This window comes from Herpailurus yagouaroundi, unplaced genomic scaffold, assembly GCF_014898765.1.
Source record: "Herpailurus yagouaroundi ecotype Mexico unplaced genomic scaffold, PumYag 141, whole genome shotgun sequence".
NCBI classification, from domain to species: domain Eukaryota; kingdom Metazoa; phylum Chordata; class Mammalia; order Carnivora; family Felidae; genus Herpailurus; species Herpailurus yagouaroundi.
This window is the reverse complement of record NW_024412396.1, coordinates 8,295,945-8,322,078: the sequence shown is the minus strand read 5'-3', so window position 1 is coordinate 8,322,078 and position 26,134 is coordinate 8,295,945. Positions and strand designations below refer to the sequence as shown.

Here is a 26,134-nt window from a genome sequence, read left to right as displayed (position 1 = left end):
TTTCTTTCTTTCTTTCTTTCTTTCTTTCTTTCTTTCTTTCTTTCTTTTTCTTTCTCTTCTCATTTCCCCTTCCCTTTCCCATTCTTTCATAGATCATTTTTGGTAAAAAGTAATTAGTTGGTGATTTTCCCAGGAAGAGCAATCACAGGAGACAGGCACATGGGAGGAAGGAGGAGTGGTGAAGTAATTCTACCCTTCTGAATCAGGTTTGCCATAATTTCTGTGGTGGTCGTGTTCCTTTATAGCTTTCACTTTCTCTGTGCTTCAGAAACACTGTTTCTTCCCCTCAACCCTACAGGCCCAAGGTATGCTCATGGCTTCCAATTGTTGTAAACTATCTGGGAGCTTCAGATCTAGTTGGTTCCATAAATTTTGTCCACACCTATGTAAAATGTCTCTTCATTAAGTTCTCAAAAGTGCAGTTGAGTATACCCTCTACTTTGTTTTGGAACCCCACTTACATACAACATAATTTAAAATCCTGAATTTTCCCTGGAAGTATCCTAGAGTTGAAGCCTCAGTGAGCTCATAGTTTGAGCCTCTAGACAGAGCTGGGCAACACTGGAAGTACATTACAATGAGTCCAACCAACTTCACAAGCTGTCATCACTGGGCCCAGTCGTCCTATGTTTAGGGTATATTACTTATAAGACCCCAATTTTAGGAAAACATTGTATAGCAAGTATGATGTCTTTATTTGTAAATGCCAGAAAATCTTACTCAAACAAGCAATAATATTAAAGAAGATATATTACTTCATATGACATAAAAACCACAAGTAGGAAAGGCTTTAGTCATGATTCCATCTGAAGAAAATTTATTTAGGTATCTTTCTTCTCTCCTTTGAACTGACTTTGTTCTCTTTCTTTCTTTCTTTCTTTCTTTCTTTCTTTATTTCTCTCATTCTTTCATTCTTTCTTTCCTTCTTCTTCTTTCTTTTTTTTTTTTTTTTTTTTTTGGCTAACTTCATTCTTATAGTGGCTTCCTTCATGGTTCCAAGATGGTTACCAAGTGCGATCAGAAATACAAGGTTCCTGGTTTACACTGGACCCTCACAACTGTCACGCTCACATTCCATGCTTTACAGTATATAGAATAATTAACAACAACAAATATTTAAAAAATTGGGCAGAAGACAATGATTTTGTGTGACTTGGCCAAAAATATCTGGATTCTGAATAATTGAATATAGGAAGGATACATTTATTTTTCCTTAAATATTAGATGGCAGTTAAATATATTCAGGGACATGTCTGTATTTTATTATGACAAAATGACTTTAAACACTTCCAGCTTGTGCGAGCGACACTTGTCCTTTTTTACTTACAATTGGTCCTTAGACCAGAGTTCACTATACCACTAGTGAATGTAAGTGGTATATACTTTCATGAGAATAGCAGTATGTCAAACCTTTAGCTATTTAACAATAGCTATGAAATTCATTCTGTTGGTATTATTAGAAAAGTACAGAAGTACTATTAGAAAGTACAGAAGTACTTTAAGTATTATTAGAATAATACTCTAAGTATTATTAGAAAGTACAGAAAGATGCCAGGAGAACGATGATGTGGTCCTTTGTGAAAAATACGTCCACACTTTTAGCTGGGTAGCATCCCGTCTACCACCCACTTCTGGTGAAGATAAGTGGGTTAGATGCTGTTCAAAAGGTGCATTGCAATTTGATCCTCAAAGTGTGTTCCAAATAATGGCAATTTTAAGCTATGGTAGTAAGGTTAGATGGTCCAACAAATTTAGGATATGATGGGTTAAAGACTGAGTCCAAAATGTGTCTTTATACTTGGATTTCTCCAAACTTTTAATATGGAAAGTTGCATTGCAAATGGTCAAGAGGGCAGTTTATTCTGCTGTGTTTCTCAAATATATTTATACGGTAGAAACTGTTTTGAGACTACTGTTTGAAGGAGTGTACCTAGATAAATGACAGGTTAAACTACTCACTGCTGAAGCTGGTTATCTTGTGTTTATGTTCAGAATTTGTAAATGTCTACATGGTTTGAAAAATTATTCATTCAGTAAAAATTTAAGATTGCTTGCTTTCTCACTGTCTTAGTCTATTCAGGCTACTATAACAAATTACTATAGACAATAGGGGAGCTTATAAACAACAGAAATTTATTTAACATTTACAGAGAATGGGAAGTCCACAATCAAGGAACCAACCAGTTCAGTGTCAGGTGGGGGCCTGCTTCCTGGTTCATAGATGGCTGTCTTTCGCTGTGTCCTCACATGGTGGTAGGGGCAAGGGACCTCCCTAGGGCCCCTTTTATAAGAGTGCTAACACCAGCCACAAAGCCTCCACCATCATAATCTAAATACCTCGCAAAGGCTCTATCTCCTAATACCCTCACATGGGGGGTTCGGTTTCAACATGTGAATTTTTAGGGGACAAAAACATTTGGTTTATGATACTCTCTTTGATAAAGTGAAAGGGACCAAGTGGAGGCTCCATAAACTTTGAGGCATAATCATCTCTATTAAATGCCCACACATTATTGACAGTGTCCCATTATGCTTAAGACAATGTAATAAGATACTATGACTTTAGGGACCTCATGTCATGATTTGAAAGGCCAAATTCACATTAAAAAATTAATTAAATCTACCAGGTACTACATATAACAGATATCCAAGTTAGGGGGTCGTCACCAAAGACTAGAAAGAAAGGTGATACAAGGCCTTTAGAAGAATGTAGGAGCTGAATGGAACTTTGAAGGAAGCTTAAGGCTTGTAGGAGATCCAAATGAAGAGGGCATTTTGAGATCCCATGAGAGTGATTTCTTAGAGAAACAGGATGATTCTTCTCAATTACAGGGATTGTCTCTCCCTACAAGATTAATAATTAGCTTTTTTCTTTGTCAATGTAGATTGAACATCTTTATCTTTAAAAAAAGGTATAAAGAAAAGGATTCATTGGAGGAATTACAGATGATATCACCCACCATTTAAAGAGGTGATTATATCAGGAATGGTTTTAAAACATCTATATAACTTTGAAAATAAGAGAAGTTATACCATTTTAAAGCATTTTTTGGATCATGCCAAATCTAAATGACTATTTGAAATCTAATAAGAACTAAAGTACTTGCCACAGAAAGTACCTCTTATTGTCATCTAATTTCAAGGTTATCTGCTAGGGATAGTGGAAAATCATGAACACCAAAAATTGTAGATTCTGTAATTTCCCTGCCTTTTGCAATTTTTCTTGTTTTCTTCCACAGGTAAGTTTTCATTTTAAAGAAATACATTTCTTTCCTTTCCAGTAGGAAAGTTAAAAGTTTCCCAAATTGACACTCTGTATCTCAGGTATGCTAGTTTAGACTAAACCAGAAAAAAGCCTATCAAGTAAGTTGTAATTATTTCTTGTCCACTTTAAGAGTCATATATAAGCTTATGTTGGGTCCTTTATTTTTTTTAATTTTTTTTCAACATTTATTTATTTTTGGGACAGAGAGAGACAGAGCATGAACGGGGGAGGGGCAGAGAGAGAGGGAGACACAGAATCGGAAACAGGCTCCAGGCTCCGAGCCATCAGCCCAGAGCCTGACGCGGGGCTCGAACTCACGGACCCCGAGATCGTGACCTGGTCGAAGTCGGACGCTTAACCGACTGCGCCACCCAGGCGCCCCGGTCCTTTAAATTCTAGTTGTTGTTTCTGAGAATTTTATTGTTTTGTAAGCACTCAGCTGGAGTTAATGCACTTGAAATTACCAAGCCAGTTTCTGTTTTTGTTTGTTTGCTTGTTTTGTTTTTTGTTTTTTGTGTTTTGTGTTTTCTTTTTGTTTTTGTTTTTCCTAGTTGGCCATTCTGATTACTTATTCATAAAGGCTATTAACCCTAATCACTGACATCATGTTCCTGTTCCAGTGGTCCATTTTGTTCATTTTGCTGAAGGACAAGCCTAACAACATAAGAATATGGGAGAGTTTTCACCCAAAGTCTAAGTCATTAATTGGAAACCAGAAAACTTTGGGCTTCTCACCAATACTATTAAATCAATATTTATCAAAAACTTATTGAAAAAAAGTATAAAATCTGGGATACTATTAAAATCATAGCAGGGGGCTCAAAGATGGATGTGCCAGTCATAGACCAGATTTCCAAAGGTTTTATTGCCTCCTAGAGGGACCAAACAAGTAACTAAGCAGTGACAAATCAATGCAAATATGTTAAACAGTGTTAAGACGAACATAGGTGAGAAATCATAGTAGGGAGTGAGAACAACTAGGGCTACTGACCAGGAATAACCAGTGTGGTGGAGAGGAAATTAAATTAGAGCATTAAAAGAAAGTGAGGATTTCTATAAGAAAGAGTGTAATCTGGGGAGGCAGGTGAAAGTGAGAGATATGTCAAGGACAAAAACAGAGAGATAGGAAAGTTAAGAGCTTCAGAAAATAATGATTACAGTTGACCCTTGAACAACTCAGGAATTAGGGGCACTGACACTGTGTGTAGTTGAAAATTTACATGCAACTTTGGACTCCCCCAAAATTTAACTACCGATAATAGCCTACTGTTGACCAGAAGCCTTACTGATAACATAAACAGTTGATTAACACATATTTAAACATTTTTTTAACGTTTTTATTTATTTTTGAGATAGAGACAGAGCAGGAGCAGGGGAGGGGCAGAGAGAGGGGGAGACACAGAATCCGAAGTGGAGTGTGAGATCATGACCTGAGCTGAAGTTGGACGCTCGACTGAGCCACCCAGCGCCCCTAAAAATTTTTTTAACGTTTATTTATTTTTGAGAGAGAGAGAGAAAGAGAGAGAGAGAGAGAGAGAGAGAGAGAGAGAGCGTGAGCAAGCGCACAAGCGGGGGAGGGGCAGAGAGGGAGAGGGAGAGGCAGAATCTGAAGCAGGCTCCAGGCTCTGAGCTGTCAGCACAGAGCCTGATGTGGTGTTCGAACTCACAAACTGTGAAATAATGACCTGAGCCAAAGTTGGCTGCTTTACTGACTGGGCCATCCAGGCACCCCAACACATATTTTTATGTTGTATGTATTATATACTGTATCTTTACAATAAGGAAGCTAGAGAAAATAGAATGTTATTAAGAAAATCATAAGGAAAAGAAAGTGCATTTACAGTACTGTAAAAAATCCATGTATAAGTGGACCCAAGAAGTTCAAGTCTGTATTGCTCAAGGATCAACTGTAATTTCATTTCGATTGCTTCCTGGGTTGTCAGGGGGGAAACGGCTGGAGCAAAAGTTGGAAGATGGGGTCAGATCACACTGAAGTGCCCTAGGAGGCAGGGTGAAAATTTGGTTTTCATTTTATTTTGATAATGAGAAAGGATTACTTAAGAATACTTACACTGGCATGTAGATTGTATCTAAGTATAGATAAAACTGAAGTAAGGTTACCCAGTAGGAGGTCACTGAATTAATCTAGTGGTATACTGTTGACCTTGTGTGAGAAGGAGTCTCCTTAAGCAAAATAAAATAACTCAAGTCAAACATTAGAAGGCATTTGAATCTAATGAAAATTTTTACTAACCCTTGATTCATTTTTTCTTTTTCTTTTTTTTTTTTTTTCAACGTTTATTTATTTTTGGGACAGAGAGAGACAGAGCATGAACGGGGGAGGGGCAGAGAGAGAGGGAGACACAGAATCGGAAACAGGCTCCAGGCTCTGAGCCATCAGCCCAGAGTCATTTTTTCTTTTTCTAGGCATAAAATACTGATTGAAAACTTTCCCTAATGCCTAATTTTATACTAGCTTTCTGTTCCAAAGATAATGATTAATGACAATAATAATTTCTTATAGGTCACAATGCTTATGCTTAAAAATGTTTTCATATTAATAGGCCATAAGTAAAAAAAGAAAATTAGTATTTGGCCCCTAAACTGTAATCATCCCTCAACCCATCACTGGTCCTCATGTGGTCCTCCTCCTCCTCAAGCATTTTTTCTGTTTGGGGGTTCAAAGGCATTATTATTATTACTTTTTTTTTTTTTTGCCTTAGCAAAAGGACTAATACAGTGTGTTTTCCCATACAAAAACAACTTTTTTTTTATTCTTCACCGCTTTCTACCATTCCTTCAGTTGTCTTCCTTCCTTCCTTCCTTCCTTCCTTCCTTCCCCTCTCCTTTTCCTTTTCACACTCTTCCCACTCTCTTGCATACAGAGAAAGTAAGGACAAAATATAAAATATATTTATTTTATATCTCCTAATCAATTTCTTTCATTATGCTCTAGTATTTTTTGGACCATAATTCTTTGCTTTTGTATTAACTTTTATGATTAGTCTAAGAGCAATTTCTAAAATTTAACGTATTATATTTGATACCTTTTTAAATATTTCTAATATATATGTATATATATTGTATAATGAGCTATATTTGTCTTTTAACACACAACAAATTATTTTTTTAATTTTTTTTTGAGAGAGAGAGAGACAGCATGAGTGAGGGAGGGGTAGAGAGAGAAAGAGGGAGACACAGAATCTGAAGCAGGCTGCAGGCTCTGAGCTGTTAGCACAGAGCCTGATGTGGGGCTTGAACTCACAAACTGGGAGATCATGACCTGAGCTGAAGTGGATGCTTAACTGACCGAGCCACCCAGGTGCCCCTGTTTTTTAACATTTTAAAATATAGGATTGTCAGATAAAATACAGGATACTCAGCCAAATTTGAATTTCAGATAAACAACAACAAATAACTATTTTGTATAAGTGTGCTCCAAATATTGTGCAGGGCATACTTATGCTAAAAATTATTTGCTATTTATCTGAAACTCAAATTTAACTGGTGTTCTGTATGTTTTGTTTTGTTTTTGCTAAATCTGACAACTTTTAATTATCTAAATGCAAAATAATTACTCTCCTTTCAATGAGATGATTTTTAGGTCTAAGCAGCTAAGCTCAGTGAGGCATTACTACAGGTATTTGGCAGAACTTTGCCAGGTGGAAATAACACATGGAAATACTTTTTAAAACAGCTTAGCCAATGTAAACAGTTCTTGATGTCAGCTAACAATTAAGGAATTGTAGCTTTCTTAATAAAATTAAACCGGATCTCACTAAACAAGAGTAAATATTTCTTTTTAAAAAATTTTTATTTTATTTATTTTGAGAGATAGCAGGAGTGGGGGACGGGCAGACAGAGAGGGAGATCATGAATCCCAAGCAGGCTCTGTACTGTCAGAATAGAGCTCAACACGGAGCTCCATCTTGCAAACCGTAAGATCATGACCTGAGATGAAATCAAGTGTCAGATGCTTAACCCACTGAACCACTCAGGTGCCCTACTAAATATTTCTTGAGATAAAATATAAAAAAAAAGTTTGTCAACCCTGTTCTACCTCCTAAAATCCTTTAGAGAATTTTATTGTTTTCCCTAAACTCTGGGAGCCATTGATTCAAAACATTTCATTTCTTGTAGATAATTTAGTTCTGGAACTGTATGTTGGTTTATTTTCTAGCTTGCAGAAACATAAAAATGACTTTAAGGTAGTTTTTATCAACATGGGGTTATCTTTGCTTACCTGATTACTCCGAAGGTAAGTCGATCTACATTTTCCATTGAGACAGAATTTCTATTATATCCTGAATGGAGTATCTCCAAAATAATATATGATACAAATTATAAAAATAATGTAGATTGACTTCTACTTAAAAAAATAAATTAGAAAGATAAATTAGACAAACTACTCCCTGAGTAAAACTAAAAACCCTGGAAATTATATATAAAACAAGCATAAGGACATTCTGAAAAGTGAAGAGAGAAAGGCACACCACCTAGGGATGTTATGCCCCAGAATGAGTTCCCTAGGTTTTCTTTTTGCTTCATGTACCCCAGACTTGGAGATGAAGAAGTTGGTAAGTGAGAAATACCAATAGGTACAGACACAAAAAGCTCCAACAAAAGCCAGTTCTCTGGCCAAAGGACAGGAATTGGGGCAATCTAGCAAAACAAAATTTATGGAAAGTAACTGCTTTGCTTTACCAAAACACTGTAGGAAAACAAACAAACAAACAAACCAACCAACCTGTGGAACATCCTGTACTCACAATAGCGAAGGTTAGGTGAAGAGCCTAGGATTCTACCCTCTCTCGAGGCTATAAGGAGTCTCCTCAAATCTCTCACTGGGGTGGTATCAGAGAAGGTTGAGTAGAGAGCAGAAGCTTTCATCCTCTACCAGGAAGTAATGAGCCCTCCCAACACCACCCCACCTGCCTCTACTGCTACCCCATGATATCAACAGAGACCACCTAGAGAGCCTGAACTCAGACCCTTATGTAGCTTTAACGAGATGCCAGTCCCCTTCCCAGCTAGGGTGGTGTCTTCCCACTCTCTTCTCCTAATCCCTGTGGTGTCAGTAATGAAGCAGTCCTACCCTCCCAGGCAGAGACACGTCAGTGGAGGCAAAATAGATGGAAAGCAAGCAGAAGTAAGAAAAAAATAAAGAACAGAAACCAATGACATTGAAGGAAACGCAGCAGAGGAAATATCCATGAAATAGAGTTGGTTCTTTGTGAAGATTAATACAGTTGAAATCTCTAGCATATAAGTCCAGTAAATCTTAAAAGAAAAAAAAAAAGAGAGACAACACAAAATATCAGCATCAGGAATGAAATGGGGATACCTCTACAGATCCTGCAGACAACGAATGAGTAATAAGGGAATACTATGCACAGATGTAAAAACTGGGGCACTGGACACATGTAAGAGCTCCCCTGAGAGATGCTGGCACTCAGGAACATGGCAGAGGGAGAGTTCAAAGATCATGCCCACCCTCTGAGGTCTTAGGAAAGGATTACAGTCAGCCTTTAGATGTGTTTAATTATAATCCTGCATACTTCAGGCTGCAGCTATGATGATAAGCTAATAGACTTCCTTCCCAGAAAGACTGAGCTTTAGGTCTATTGCCTCTTGCTGTGCCCTGGCAGTAATAGCTACTGAAGAACTTTCTCCATTAATTACATGGGACCTATGAACCCCACTGGCCACCAGAGTCAAGCAATGTAAAGATATCTCCTGGCATCAACTCTCTTCTGGAAGATACTGGTGATCTGGAGTGAGGCAGAGAAAGAGTGCAGAGACAATGTTCACTAACCTCCCTTCTCTAAGAGAACTTCCGTAGGCCTCTATAAGTGTGCCAAATCAAAACCCTGCTCAGGCCTGGGGTGCCTGGGTAACTCAGTTGGTTGAGTGTCCAACTTCGGCTCAGGTCACGATCTCACGATTTGTGAGTTTGAATCCCACATCGGGCTCTGTGCTGGCAGCTCAGAGCCTGGAGCCTGCTTTGGATTCTGTGTCTCCCTCTCTCTCTGCCCCTCCTCAATTCGAGCTCTCTCTCTCTCTCTCTCTCTCTCTCTCTCTCTCTCAAACATAAACAAACATTAAAACAAAACAAAACAAAATAAATAAACAAACAAACAAAACAAAAAATCCTGCTCAGGCCAAAGGTCCTAGACAAGCAAATAGTCCTCTTTCTCAGGAAGCCTTGGGTGTGTTTCAGTGTGATGTCTATGCAGTGCCCTGGGAGTGGTAGTCTGCCAAGAACTGTCTGTCTGATTGTTACAGTCTCATGGGATCCAGGAAAGCAGGGCCCCCTGACCTCCAGAATCAGGCAGTCAAGGGGGTGTTCACTGGGTAGCCGCTGCAAAAATTGGGTCACCAGAGTTGTGTAGAGTCCTTGGCCCCATCCTGGAGCTCTGGAATGTGGCAATGGAAGAGCACCAAGATGGCACTACTGGCTAGAAGAGGCAGATGTGGGATGAAAAGATGGCACTCACCATAAAAGGAAAAAAAGAAAAGAAATAAAAGACATTTAAAAAATCGTGCCCTCTGGCTTTTGGCAGAGGGAGATCAGAAATATGGTGCTGACCAGCGTCCTTCCCCAGAGAGCATCCCAGCAGGCCCCTGTCCCTCAGACCAATGCTTTAAGATTAGTAAATGAGCCTCTTTCATGTAAACACTGGACGGTTTTCAAAGGACTGCTTCTTCCCTGAGGCTTAGGGCCAGTGAGTCTGTACGTGGGCCCTTTAAGGGCCGTCCCTCAGTTCATCATAGACCATGGGTCTCTGGGATGCAAGCCCTGTTGGTCTTCAAAGCCAGACGTTTTTAAGGCTCTTCTCTCAGGTACTGGTCTCAAAAGTTGGGGTGCCCATTGTGGGGTATCAGCCTTTTGCTCTTAGGAAGAAGCTCAGGGTTTTGAGTTTCCTGCTGATTATGGGTCGCTGCACTAGGGGTGGGGTTTGTGGTGAGATTGTGCTTCAGCCTTTCCTGTTTGCTTTGATGTGGTATCCCTCCCCTTTGCTCAATATGAAGGAATTGCTCTGCCAGTTTTTGGATTTTTTTTTCCGGAGAAAGTTGTTCCATATACAGCTGTAGATTTGGTGTGTGCATGGAAAGAGGTGAGCTCAGGATCTTCCTAAGTCACCATCTTGAACCAGAACCTCTAAAATCTTAATAGTAAAAAAACCCAGAGCATCAAAATCAACAAACTTATGGGAACCAAGTTAAAGTGAGAGATGATACCGGACTCCTTATTTCAGACGTTTATTTTCCTCTACCTGAATACTTTTGAAATCTTTAAAACTCAAAGTAAAGCCATTATGTTTCCACTTTTGTGACTTTCATGCTCAGCTGAATTGATTTGGAGACTGATCTCTATTTAACTGAGGCTATTTGGGGTGGAGTTTAGTAGTTTGCATTGAGAGAAGAGCGTTTGTTACATGTTTAATGTGGTGAGGTAGAACATTCTTTATGGATCATTTCAAGGAATAAATATACTTGCTTTTCACAAAAATCATTCAGGTCTTTACGTTTTGAGAAGATTCCAAGTTTTCTTTCCTTGAATGTACATAAGTTTAGGCACAGAAACAGACATTTGTTTTTGGTTTCCTTTGTTGTTAACTAGCTTTCCAACTTTTTTCGAAACGACTTGATTCAGGATTGATTACAGGTGACCACAGAGATGCTAAAAGAACATATGAAATCCTGAGAAATCTAGTAAGGTGTCATATTCCTTTTGCTTGTCTATCTTTGTTTACTTTCAACTAGTATTAATTTCGAGTGGAAATAGGTTAAAGATGTAATTATTTTAAAGATCTAGGAATTAGTGAAATTTATAGGACCACTCTCCTATTGCTCTGTAAATTTTGCCAGTGATAAGCCTATTAAGAGCAACTCCATGCTTTGGTGATTGAACTGGTGGCTGATTACAAGTGATTTTCATGACTCATCTCTGAGTTTCCTCTGATGTTTTCTTTTAGTTTTTCTTCTTAGATAGGATATAAAGAAGATAAAGCAATAGAACTGAAATAAAATAGAAGGCAGCTGGGTTGTTCAAGTGTCAGAATTAGCTCATTTACTGTGAATATTATATGACAACATTTGCTTAGGTATCACTTCAAAAGTCAAACTGAGTCACATGTTGCGTATATGGGACTAGTGACAGTAGTATAGTTTCTTAAAGAGCCTACAGCTAATGCCCATATTTCAAATAGAAATATGCTGAAAACTTTACTTACAAAATAAAGTTCTCTTTTGTAAAACTACATATTCTCTTTTTTTGTTTGTTTTCATATTAAGGCTTTTAATCAGAGCTTTTGGTGTATCAGGATCCAGAATGTTTGAACAAGTGAGTGAAAAACATGTCAAGGCTTGGCAAAAAGATGGTTGAATTTGGATGTGACTTCTTGAGAAAAATCATTTTTTCATTTTGGAATCAGAAATGGTCATGTTTCTAATATATTGGTGTGCTCAGACACTGAGGCCAACTTTTGAACTATGTGCTTCCGATTTTAAACTGTCCTTTACTATGGCAGTTATCATAAAGACAAGACCTGTTTCCTCATCCTCATCCTCTCAAATGTGTTCTATGAAATTCGTGTTTTTCAAGATAAGGCCTATTTGAACGTATTGTTTATTTCTGCTTGTTGGTGTACCTAAGCCAGTACCTCCTTGTTACCGAAAATAATAGTACCATGTGAAGCGTTTAGATATAATTTGGGAGAACATTCAAAGGATAAGATTATATTTATAAGAATCCTATAACCTTAAATTTGTAAGAAACTCCAGAGCTCTCTTAAAAGCAGGGAATTTAAATATTGGATGACAGTAAATGTAGGAGCCCAAATCTATCCCTCAATTATTCACTAAAATAATCTCCAAACTTTAAAACAACCAGAGCATAAAAAAGAAGAAGTGGAGTTAATTTGTTAAGAAAAGAGAACTGAGTGGGCATTAATTGATCTCAAGAACACTGGTGACATAAGTAGTTTCTACTTCCATTAAGGAAATGATGAATACCATGTAATTTGTCATCCAAACTTGGATAATTTTGAAAGGAATGGGGCCTATTCATAATTAAATGTTAAAAAATAGGCAAATAGCAGGATATATAGTCACCCTAAGAATGATTCCTTTATTCACCAATTTAACAGGCACTCTGCTAAGTACCTTGGGAAAAAATGAAGACACCATCTCTGTCCTCAAAAAGATCAAGGCCACAAGGGTGGAATATATATGTTCTTCTTAGGAATTAAGATAAAGCTTTTTAGGGAGCACAGATGTCTAGTTTCCATCTGTTACTAAGGAGGCAAAAAGATTCTGTTAAGCCCTTAAAAATCCATAGGGTTGAGAATAATGAACTCTCACTCCCATTTGACAGGTAAGAAAAGTGTGACTCCTGCTACTCAACTAGCGAACAGCAGATATGAGGCTCAAGTATATGATCCTTGAGTTCCACTCTAGAACTTACCATCCCACTATGTTATTCTCATGGGAGTTACCAGAAGGAAAGGGACATAAAAAAATGCTAGAGATTTACTTTACGTTTCTTTGGAGACAAAGGATAGCACAAAGCTTCTTTGTGATTGAGTATCCTTGTTGTGAAGAGAAGAGCTAACCAAGCCCACCTATTCACTTTTAACCATATGACTCTTAAATCCTTCTTCCCAATCTTTTAATGCTTTGAGATATCTAGTATGTGTTTTTTTGTTTTTTTGTTTTCTTGTTTTTTTAGGAAGACTCTTTATTTTCTTTGCAAGTTATTTCATGACAAGGAATTGCAGTTTATATTTTCCACTACTAGGATAACTGAGCCTTTTACTGCACCGTATTCTAAATGGAATGTCATTATATCCAAGTATAGCAAAAGCAGGTCCTACTGTGTATACGTATCAACTCCACCACAATCCATTATGAAAACATTTTTCAGAAAATGCTTTATTATATTGTAGAAACATACTTATTATCTGTTAGCTGGATATTGTGCTAGTCCATAATACTGGGAATGAGCCTGCCTGCATGTAGACATATACTCATTTAGGCCCAAGTTACATTGTAGAACTATTACACCATTCATTATTTCTGTAATGCTACTCATTTCATTATTCATTTGGTTGATGTTTGATGTTTTGATTCGATTCACCAGATATGACCGTCGAATCTATCAAACAAACATGAATACCTGAAACTTCTTTTTAATATTGTTCCTTGTTTTTATTTTAGGATACATATGTTTATTTGTTCAGTGTATTTATTTTGAAGATGAGATTTTAATGATAGAAAATGGTAATTGTAAAAGAAGTAATAAAATGCACTGTCTCTGAGGCAGAAAGTGCAGTACTTAGCACAAGACAATGGCCTACATTATCTGACTGACAGGTGGATATCACATTAGATGAAAATGATAAGCATTTTAGGGAACTGAAGAATAACTTCCTCTTGACAGCACCCTGACCCTTGACCTATGGCCTCACTCTTGTTAGCTTCACTAACACAGGGTAATTGTCACAGGTGTAGGATAAAAGACATCTCTACAGAAGCTACCAACAGTCTGAGATTTATTTCTTTGGATGACCACAGATGTACTGCTGAGATAAAACCGTAAGTTCAGACCTTTTCAGACCTATAAGGACACGAATATGTATCCACGAGAAAGCAAAATTCCAAATACAATGAGTTTTCTTTACTGTTTAGCTTGAAGATCACTGTTGTAACAGGGAGGGTATGTGCATCAGGGCAAAGGGATGGTAAATATGTTACTGTTTTTATCCTGAAAGTATGTTTCTTACATAATTGTGACACAGATGTAATAAAGAATGCTCTATACACAATAGACTCCCCAAATTTTTATAATTATTAGTAAACTCTTACTATGTCATACTTTAGAAGTGTGTCCTATTCTGAAATGATTCTTTTGTATTTATATGCTAATCACCTCCTTCCAAAGAAATCAGTTCTTTGAGCTTTATTTAAATGTTCTCTGAAGGTAGTAGCTGTAAGAGTACTTATGGATGATGTGATAACAATTGTGATTTCTCATGAAAGTTAATGCCTCCTCCTGTAAGAAAATATATTGTATTCTCCTTTTTTAGCAACACAAGTAAGAAATTCAGAAAACACAGTGAAGCACAATGAGTTATGCAAATCCATGTTATAATAGAAGAATATTACAAGGGAAAACCAAATGACTGTAACATCCATTAAAGTGAAGTCAATATAGTCATATACCCATGATTTTTAACAAAACGACAGAAGAATGACTATTCCTGGTAAAATGAAAATGACTTCACATTTCATTAAAATGGAGTCAAAGCAGCAACCTGGCAGTGTTTTCAAAACGTTTTATCATGAGGGAAACGAAGTCAACTTTTCAAACACTTGGCACAATAAAGTGGTGTGTTTCATTATTCTGTTTATTTAGAGGTGTAATACTAGAATCACCCAAATGTTTGTTACTCAATAGGAAGGAGCCATAACAATTTCCTAACCATAATAGATTTCCAGAATCCAATTTTTATTCAAAATTATATAAAAGGCATAAATTACTTTTAAATTTATTGAGGGTTCTTACTCAGGTCAGAGGTCTTGTCCTTCAAGATTTATTTTTTATCTACAGTGTGCTTTGATGACACAAAATTAGTATATGCAAGCTTTAGAATAATCAAGGAAAATACAAAGATTGTGTTTATCTTAAAGTGATACTATAGGTAAACTACTTCAATTGGTTCAGTAAAGGTGTAGCCAAACCCATCTGTTTCCAAAATATCACACTTTCTTTTTATTAAATCATGAAAATAAGGAATTATAATCATGTAATGTCATGCATACTTGCTATAATAATGCCTTCTTCCCAGACTACCATCTTTTCAAATGTGATGAGATCATCAGGTAACAGTGTAGGATATGAAGGCTTAGCATGCTGTGTTGTTAGCACATTAAAAAAAGAAATTGCTGGGATAATTAACAACTACCTATTTGTCTGTGGGATGCATTCATTATGGCTCTACAAATTGGAGGTCTCCAAAATCTGTGCAATAAAATTTACTCTTTGTTCAGGAAGTTCCCCTTGGATTTGGGGAAAATTCTGGTTTGCTGTGTCTATTGTAATTGTGACAGGCAGTTGACATGTCTCATAGTCTAAATGTAGTGGCAAGCAGGGGGTGGTACAATGATGAAAAAACTGCCATTCATTCTTGTGCAAAGGAAAGGTGTTTCTTAGCATATTCCAACCTATGTTCAGACTAGAGTTGGGTCTCTGAGGTTGAAGGTCAAATCTGTGAGGTCAAAGCTATTTCTTGTCAATCTTCGTTCACTAATGACACATGAATTGGAAATTAGAACAAAGTAAGTAAAACGAATAGCCAGAAGGTGAGTGTCTGTTTTATTACTCAGAAGAGCTGGGAAATCTGGCCAATTGTTGCCCTATGTGGCTTGAATGACAGTTGTTAAGTTGAAAAAGGGACAGTGTGATGGGAATGCCACTTTAAATCTCAATTACCTCCTCCACTCCAATCAGCTTGGTAGAGCTTTAATGAAGTGCAATTCTCTGTCCTTTTCCTCATACTTCTATCTCTAGAATAAGCCTCACATTCAAGTTTGACAGCAGTACAATCAGTTTTCCATTCATCACTGGCCCTGTTTTAACCCTGCTGAAAAAGGGCCTAATGTACGTGGCAGTGATGGCAATTAGGCAGAAAAGTAATATTAGAAACAGACAAAAGCCTGAGTCTTTTAGCATTACAGGTGTTTTTTTTTTTTTAGCCCGTTCTAGACATAAAGGAATAGGCAGTGTTGTTAAGTTCCCTTCTTCAGTCTTCTCTTAAGCTGAAAGTCCAACGATTTCAAGATTCAATTAATTAGACACATGGAGAGCCAAAGAACAAGGTAAAAGCTAAGTTCTTTCTAACTGAAGACACACTTAGTAATTGGCCCCTTATTAAAATGGATATCTTCTGGGTGTATGTTTAATAAGGTTGATAAAAACTCGTCATTTCCTCATTAGGATAGCACATGAATACACTCTGTATGTAGAAAAGAAATCTTAAAGAGAACAAACAGGAAAATATCAATCTGTTAAATATAGTAATGTAAAACATAAAAATTGAAAAGCTTGAGAACTATAACTTCCAGAGATGGGGGATGTTAAATGCATTGTGTGTGTGTGTGTGTGTGTGTGTGTGTGTGTGTGCATGTGTGTGTGTGTGTGTGTGAGAGAGAGAGAGAGAGAGAGAGAGAATGAATGAATGTTTAAGCTGTTTTTTTTTTTTTAAGTCTTGGCTCTTCAATCAGTTTATCTTGGGATGCAAAATATTTAAGCATTTGAGTTTTATAACCCGGATCAATGATATTTAAAATTGACTTTTTTTTTTAAACCATAAAGATGAATGATAAATTTAAATGGCTCTCTCATATGAAAACAAATGCAAGCTTTCTGAATCTATACATTTGTGTCTGCATGTGAAAGAACCCATGTAATAATCATGCTTGTATCTTTGCACAGAGAAGTCACCCATACATGTTTAGGGACACACATGTATTGTTTTATCTAATTATATTTGTAAATACATCCAGACTCTTGTGTGAAACTGTAGAAAAGATAAATTTCATAGATTTTTGTGCATGCATTTAATTGTTCGATATGTTTTCCTAATGGTTCTTTTTCTGCCAATTTTAAAAAATGTCAGCCAGGTTGGGTGTTTTTTTGTTTTGTGTTGTTTGATAGATTCCACAGGAACATGTGGCATTGGAGTAAGGATCTTGTTTAAGAGAATGGAGGCTTGGAGGAAAAAAAAAAACCAGATGCAGCAATTAGGCGGCTCTTGCTGCTCATTGGGAAGGTGACACAAGTGGGTGATAGTGGCTTTCACCTCTCACACTCCCTTCTCTCCTGCCTGATTCCTAGAACAATCCCTGTCAGAAACACTCTTTGAAAAAGGCTGCATTAGACAATGGCTCTTCACCCTTATTTTACGCTTTAAGTAGTGGAGCAGAATGCTGTAAGGGGCTGAAAACAAGGCGTAATCTGAGAAAGACGCGCAGGCATTGTTATAACTGTGAAAACCAGAAGAGCCCCTTTCAGAGCCGTGACTGAAAGTGCTCGGAAGACCTTTAGTCCTTTGCACTCTCCCAATCACCAATTAGACAAACATTAACATCAATTAAGCTGTTATACGGCACAGGTTCCATATAATTACCTTAATGGGTTGACGCTTTCTTTAGCAGCAATTTCTTAAACAAACTTCATCTTTTGTGCAACAGGCTAAGAAAATTTTCAGCAGGGAGCATTTCCTTTTGTCAAGTTTTCTAAAGAGACAGCTGAATTGTTCTATTTAACAACAAACACCTTCACTAAGGACCCTCGTCTTGTCCCCGTTCCCACCACATTTGACTACTAGGCTCAAAGCTTATTAACCATCAGAGACAAAAAAACGGACTGGCCAGGGGAGCCCAGACACATGCAGGGCGGGCAATACACAAAGGACCAGTGAGTCTGGCACCGGTTTGCAAGCAGACCCTCGGAGAAAGCACCAATTGAATTAGTTGCCTATTTAGTATCCAAAGCGCCAGATCCGTCCTTACCAAAAGCACAAAGAAAATGAAATAGAAAAACAGGATCTTGCTCATAAAACAAGACAAATCTGTCTAATTTATTTTGTACCAGTAAGTGCTAATTAAATGCAAGCTACTCAGATTCTTCCTGTTCCTGCCTCACCTAATTCGCTTAGAATCACGACAATGCCAGTCTGATTTTTCCCCCTGTTTAACAAACATTCATTTGAAATGTACTCAAATACAGCTATAAAAATACAACCCTTATATCACTTCTATTTTTATTTTATATAAAGTCCATGTGTTTTTACTCTGTTGTGAAATTATTTGGGGGGGGGGAGCTCTTGGCAGAAACAAGTCCTTAAACTATCCTTGTGCATCCTAAGAAATAAACAACTTGAGATGCATATAATGAACTATAATTGTTTTCCCCAAGCCCCCCCCCCCAACAGGGTTGAAGTAATGTATGTAACCAAATTTTACAGCAATTCATTAAAAGTCAGGAGCCTAACTCTTTTACAGTTTTTTTAAGGCAGACCATGGTAAAAAAGAAAAAAAAATAAAAGGAAACAAATATAAAATATACACTAAATACTTATGCCAAATCAAAGCCTTTAAAATGCTTTTCCTTACCCACCCACCCTGCCCCCTGAATGTCTCTCTTTTTTTCTGTCCTTCTTTCACATCCCATTGCTCATTTTCACATACCTGACTATAACAATATCCTCGGGAGTAGGCAATTCAGTTTACATCTTTAAGGTCAGGGCTTGGGCTCCAAAGACAAGTGTTTGCTCCATTTAGCCCTGCCCTTGAGAGCTCCCAACACCTCTTTGGGTCAAAAGCTCAAGGCCACGAAATTAAAAGATGATGACAAATTTATGTTTAGATTTTTAACCTCAGGCCACTGTCACCCACGGCTAGAGGATTGTAGAAGGTTTCTAGGGGAAGAATTCTAGAATAGAAACATATACAATCACAAAATAATTGTTCTCACTTATGTTGCCAAGAATAAGTCTTTGAAAAAATATGTTTGTGCCAGAGATGAATTTATCTACAATATATAATCAGTAACATATTTACTGAAGATCTCTATGATCATAAAATAAAATTAAGGTGCACCTTTCTTAAACTTTTCCTTAGGAAGCTAAATATATAGGGTGATGTTCTCCATTCCAATGTTGGTCTATTATTTATTAGAAATTATTATTTTTTTACTCAATTTATACTTTATATTCACATTGATTTGGTTAAAAAATACATTTTGTGTCCTCCTGGGTTACTACCTTGGGCCTCTTGGCATCACTTTAAATGCAAACTGTGTTGCTCCTATTACCTTCCCTGGTTATTTCTGTCTGCTCTAGCACAAATGCAGCTACAAACTTGGGGTGTCACAAATAAATGTGGGAACCACAAGTAAAGAGTTTCCATCACTGAATTTTCTCAGACTGGAGTTCAGCCACTCCTCATACAGTAGGAACATGTAAAATTAAATCAGGAGAGCCCTGAAGAGATTGTGGTAGATACCCTTTTAAAAATTTACTTTATAATTAAAGAAGCATTACTCTTTTTAAAATAGATTAGGAATTAGAGTTAAAAAAAAAAGCCTATTTCTTTGTAAAGTGCCTCCTGAGAATTATACAAATTTGTATCCTTCTAGAACTTTTACATATGACAGATATAATTGGGTATAATAAGGAAGGGTAGGGTGCCAGGTGGCAAAGTCACCTCCGTAACCACAAAGAAAATGTGTGCAGAATCTGAGATACCTTTTCCTAATTTCCAGTATTAAGGATGAATCTGCGATGTATGAATGGATTTTTTTCCATTCAATGTATCAGGCAAAGATCTGAATAAAGTTAATGTTCTCTTTTTGACACCCATATCAGACTGAAAACACCTCAATCAACTGTTGGATGGATTTGGCATAATTATTGATACGCTTTGCAGGATTTAAAGAGTGAGGATTCAGTGCTCACATACCACATTTGAAACGAACACAACTTATCAAGTAGAGTTCTGACATGTGTGACTCTTAGTATCATTTTGGAAGTGAAATAACCTGTCAGATTTTAAAATGTGTTAACAACTGGATGGTTAAATGGCAGGGACATGAAGAAAGGACATGGGTTTGGTTTGAGATTTTCTTCTGGAGTGGAGTCACTGACTGCCAGCCTGGAAGTAATCACAACAAAAGTTTTGCCCAGGGGTTCTGAACAAAAATTCTATAGTAGAATAAATAAACTACTACACAGTTAGATTATCTTAACTAGCATCTGCAATCTTCCTTACAATAGCCATTTATTGATGTCTCTCCAAATACATTAGAAGTGGCAGATGATTTATTTTGCCTTTGAGAAGTACGTATAACCATTCACTCATTCAACAAATATTTAAGTTTCTACTATGCGCCAGGCATTCTTTTCTAAGTACATTATCAAAATTGAATAGTACAAAATGCCTAACATCCTCTTATTAGAGATGTTTTAACTTAAAATGGATGAAAGCAATTTATGCAGAAGGCATGGATTAAAAACAAATCCCTCAGACTTTGTACAGTTCTTATCCTGATTAATTTATGTCTGGTGCCTAACACATAGTAGGTAATTTAAATATGGTGCTCTGTTAGTTTTTCTGTGTTCCAACCCCAGTTGATTTTTTGTGGGAGCAGAATTGTCTAGCAAAAAGAAATCCTCTGACCTTTGCCATCATTCTTTGGCACTAGTCTCATTGCCATCTATGATAGTGATTTCTATTCAAGGACTATGACACCTTTTTTGTTGTTTGACTTCAATGTATGTTTTCCTTGTTCTTTGCATTCCTTCTGGAAAAAAAGTGGGAGGGCAGTGTGTAGGAGATACAGTGGATGTGTAGTATTGGGAGAAGACTCAGCATTTGTTTTTGAATTTAGAGCTTAAATGACTGTGTGTGTGTGTGTGTGTGTGTGTGTGTGTGTGTGTGTGTGTATACATGTGTTACACCTCAGAATGAATTGGAGTCTCCCAAAAGAGAGTTAGAGATCACTGCCCTTTAAGGAAAAAAGTAATGGAATTGGTAACAATGAAACCTGGGCCGGACACAGTTTTCCTTCTAAGAATAGTGGGTCAGTCAACAGCCATGTTGCTAAACACCTCTGGTACTGAGCAATACTCTGCGTACCACTGGAATTATTGTTGAAGTATTTAAGAAATATAAGTGAGACTGAAACTTCTTTCTGCAGGAATTTGGAACTTGGGGTCTGGACTTTCATGGGACATTTATATCACATCCCTTGGCAGTTTCCTGCTTCTTGAGGAAATTTTGGCTGTCCATTTATGCTTAAAGTTGGTATTTAAGTCCTGTATAACCATGAAAAACCAGGAAAAACTATTTTGGTTCATGACTGCTTAAAAAATAGATAACAGTTATCACATACGGTTAGTTTAAAGGGAAATAAGACCTAGAGATCCTCACTCACCTACAGCAGAAAATAATTCCATGCCAAAACTGATCCTCTTGACTTCTACTGAAGTTCTGTCACTCTCTGTGTTCATACCTATATCCATCTGTAGATACATGATCTCTTTGCTGTCTGCCTATCTCCTAGATTATTGTAACAAAAATCTACCCTCTATTAAATTAATACAATAAAAATGTGATCTCAATGAAGCATTATGGCAGACTGTAATCACTGAGTAAACGGTATACACATACCCATATACACACAAATGTAAAGAAGTTGTATCACCTCTGAGATATTTGGAAATACTAATCTATTTCTAGAACGTCAAACATTCTGAATATACATAAAGGGGCAAGCCCTTAGAACTTCTTGGAGGTAGGTTAGCAGTTTCATTCAAAATGCTGAGGATAAAATGAGAAGGCAACGCCTGGCAGTAAACATTCAAATAAATATATAAATATCTCCTTTGAAATTCCTTCCTGCCATATTGCACAGTTCAAATTAGTGAAAGGAAAGTTCTTCCTGCATAAGATATTTTTTCGAGCTACAGAAACCTATATGTATACATCGTTTCTGTGATCTAAAAATCAGGTACATTTTATAAACCTTTCACCTTTACCCATGCTCTTCTTGTAGGAGCTATCTTATGTAGGATTATCAGTATCTTAGACTTGGACTGTACTTCCAGTTTTTAACCTAATCCTTCTATATCCTACTTTTAATTGTGTTCTTCTTTCTATTCTAAGAATGCAGTGAAAACCTGGGGATCATATTTTTTGCATACATTCAAGTGGTGCTTCATCTCTCTAATGTAATATCTGAAATTGGAACACTTTTGAAATCAACTTATTGATAATCAGTTCAGGATTTTTTTTTTTTTGCTTTATTTTCAAAATGCAAACATGTTTCTGCTCTCAGATGAAGTATTGCCAGTGTGCCAAGTACTCTTTCATCCTTAAGGAATTAAAAAAAAAGTCTTCATAACCCACCTCTTTAAAGTTCTGTATAAACTTGAGTTTTTGGATGTCTGGGGGGGTGGTCAGGAAAGTTCACCTGATTTATTGGCTTCCCATTTAGTTAACCTGGTATGGCCAAAATTCCTCAGATTTTCAAAGCCACCCTGTCGTGTGTGATCTTTTTAATGGTTCAGCCTGGTTAACAACTACTATTTCCGCATCGTGCATCCCTGACTATAGGAGAGGCCAAAGCTTTTCATTCAAACTCTGGAAAGTTTCCTCCTCATTTGCAGGTGGTGGTGTAAACAGGGAAGAAGATTAGGGGTGTGTCCGGGCCATGTCAGTCCTCAGTGCCCCTCCTCTTCTCTCTATGACAAAGGAATGACAAGAGAAGACTAGGAGAAATGCCGGGAGAATGTGGACCATGACAGTGTGAGTAGGGAAGATAAAATACTAATGGAGAAAGTGAAATGAAGGAATATTGGAAAATATGGTAAGAAACATGGGCGCAACCAAAAGGAGGCCCTAAAGCCTCTGTAGACCCAGCTTGTTTGTTTTGCTCTTGACAGGGTGTTAGAAATAAATGTGCATTAGGCCAAATAGAGGTATCCCTGCTCTTAAAAAGGAAAGAAAGGGGGGGAGGTCCCCTTTCCTTTATAACCCCCTGCCCTTATTATTTTGGTACAATGCCTCAAGAAATGATTATGACACAGCAGCCTTGCTTTTTATAAATGCATCATCTTTTCCTATATAAATATTAAGTACATTTGGCTTTTGGGTGTCACGCAATTAGCAAATTAGTCGTTCACTAACAGTATTCATTGAGGTTTTATAATACTTTCCATACCTTAATTTTAGAATATTACATGCAAGGGGAAAAATTGCCTTCTTTTTTATTGCACTCATTGGAATCCCTTCTCTTAATGCTAGGCTCTGGAGTTACAGTGGCAGTTAGCTCTGTCACCAGAATATCAGCACTTTGAATGGGATTTTGAAAATTACAAAGACTACACGAGCATTATAGCACAATCGATGGTTCTCTCTATACGATAAATGCACTCTCATTTTGAAGCTTATGCATTTCCTTTAATATAGCCCCCCTTTGCAATTCAATTCAATTCAATTCATTGCATTTATTACAAGTAGGAGATGGAAATTAGAAACTTCCTCCAAGATTTCAGATCTTTTGTGCGTGGTATTTATGAGAAAGAGAACTTTTTGCTGTTCTTTTATATATGAGATGTAGTGAAGTGAGCTAATGTTGTAAGAAGTGAAACAAACTGTTCATTTGCACTTATATGTGCAAGTATGAAATACAATATTCATATCTGAGAGATTCTAGAGGTAGAATGGAGGGTTTTTAATTCCATATCTAAGGTATTTCTTCATTCTTTCTAACATGGTAGACTTCCAAAATGCAATATTCCAAGTATGACATTCAGAGAGGCCCAGGTGCAGTGTTGCATCTCTCTGGAACAGCCATGTTGAAAATTTGCCAAAGGACTGTCATTTTGGTAGACTTTGACTAAAGAATCTTGGGTTATTTGAAACTGAAGCAGAAGCCATTTTATTTTAGTCCATTTCTTCTAGATTTTCATGATTTGCCCATTGGAAAAAAAATATTCCCCAGCAAATCCAAGAGCAGTTAGTCATACTCTGCCAGATGGAATCACCCTCTATTTGCAATGGCTAGGGGGTACTCAAGAGTGGCAGTGTATGCCATTCCTGAAGAACTGGAGGAGTGACTTGAACGTAATCTGTAGTGCGTTGTCTATCACACCCGTTGAAAGAGTTGTACAATGTAATTTTATTTTTTGAGTTGAGTATTTAGCTCTTCGAATCACCATGCATTGGTAATGAGACCTTGAATAAGGTCCTTGTCTTAGAGAGGAGCTGGCACTGTATAAAATAGTCATATAAGTTCATGCATTTCCATCTGTTTCTCCAAATATGGGTGTTTCTTTACTCATCAAGTTATTAATCCTCTACTTAATATCACACTCAAGCTGAAACCTAATTATACAAGTCCAGAACCACAGCATAATATTATGAAGACAAGTGCATATATTACTTAAAGTTCTAGTAATAGCTTTAAAGGTTTATATAACTTGGAATCACCATCTTGAATATTATTGGTAAAATTATGAAAAGCTGCTCTAGGATCAAAACACAATGGCATGTTAATTTCATAGTAAGATGTGATCTTGCAGTTGTAATTAATATCTCTCTCAAGAGCTATGGGTCATTATATAGTTTAATTCAATTACTTGATTAAATAGAGATAATCCATTGTAGGTATCGGCTAATGTAATTCATAGCAATTTCCACAGGATAGGCTTATGAAAGATATATAGTAAGAAATATTTTGTTTAACATACATTTTTACTAGCTTCAGAATTTATAGATCATAATTTACTGTGCTCTGGCAGCACACGCATGCACACATGCACACACACATACACCCTGTGGTTAGTTTATTCCTTGCTACTTTTACAATCAGTTACTGCTTTGGTGAAAGCCTAAAGCTTAATCCATTAAGAGCCATTCAGAACAAAACAAACAAACAAAGCTTTAACCACTTCAGTGAAAACAGTGCAGATCCAACAAGCAGCCTTCTTAGAAAACCCCAGCAATTTTAGGATCAATAGCCTCATACTGGATGCTTCTAAGTGATAAAGGCTAGAACATTTGTGCTGCCAGGTTTTGGAGAATAAAACAAAACATAAAAGTGTCTGGGAAAGATAATTTGATAAGTTTAGTTTGGAAATACCCATGTAGTGCACAGGGCTGCTTAACTTCTATCAAGAGTCATGATAAAAACAAGCTAACTTAAATATCACTTCAAACTGAAAATTTTACCTCTATTTAGTCCTGAGAGTCGAAACTTAAAATGTATTTTAGTCTTCCTCCAAATTCCCCTCCTTGCACGTTTATTATTACTGCTTGTAATTGATGTATGTGAGATCTTCGGTAGATCTCCATTTATGTCTATTTCTTGGGGAAAAATCTTATCAACTATCTCCATATTAAAGTATTTAGAAGAACGTTACATCTACTTGATTCAAGGCTACAGTTTTAACAATAAAACTAACAAATACATTTATATATGAGAGGAGCAAAAACAAACATTTTCTTACACAAGATTAAAAGCTCCTTCGTTTCCTTTTAGAATTATTTCATTGTATATTATCCTTTGTGAAAAATCCATTAGCTTCTTTTATACATCCTCGAGTCTTAAATAATAGCCCCTTGCTGCAGAATATGTTTCATGGAAAAAAATCTGTCATTCCATAGAATAAAAAAGGCCTCCTACATCATTACATTATCCTTTTCAGTTATACAAAACAATCTTACAATACTGTATCTCCTGTAGTTATAGTTTTTTTTAAATGCCTTTACGTTTATACTTAATTATAAACTCTGTAATGAAATAGGAGTATTATTTATTATTTATCTCAAAATGTCAACCGGTTAGACTTTACCCACAAATTATCTGGAGGCATTAAATTATATACCTTCATAGGTAGTCAGCAGACACTTGGGATTGCCTGCAGTATGTTTACAAGCTAATTTGTTTACAGAATATTGTCTACTCGTTTACATTTCTGCCCTTTTTTGTTTTTAAAGCAGATCCTCGCTGAAGAAATATACTTAATGTAAGGAATTTAAAAAAAAATCTTTTACGTTTTAAAAATAAGCGTCAAATCAAAAGCAAAATAATCTTTTTGCTGAAATGTTATCAAATAACATTGACCATCAACATTTTACAGACTGAAGAAATAAATTACCCTGCAATACCATTAAAATGCATGATTTTCTTGTGTGTCAGGAATGCTGTGCAGTTTTGTCTGGATTCATTAAGGCGCTCGCTGCATAAGTGCGTTGCCAACAGGGATGTGGGTGGCTGTAATGGCAGCCTGTAGGTTT

At 36.7% G+C, this 26,134-nt stretch overlaps 1 long non-coding RNA gene across 1 annotated transcript in view; it reads left to right on the top strand.

The window, feature by feature from the left end:
* The window catches only part of LOC121031263 (uncharacterized), a 43,010-nt gene extending 29,146 nt beyond the window's left edge, over positions 1 to 13,864 (top strand). Inside the window, exon 4 of the long non-coding RNA XR_005790634.1 lies at positions 13,775 to 13,864. This is a non-coding gene — a long non-coding RNA (uncharacterized LOC121031263). The remainder of the gene's footprint in view (positions 1 to 13,774) is intronic.
* Positions 13,865 to 26,134: the final 12,270 nt, after the last annotated feature.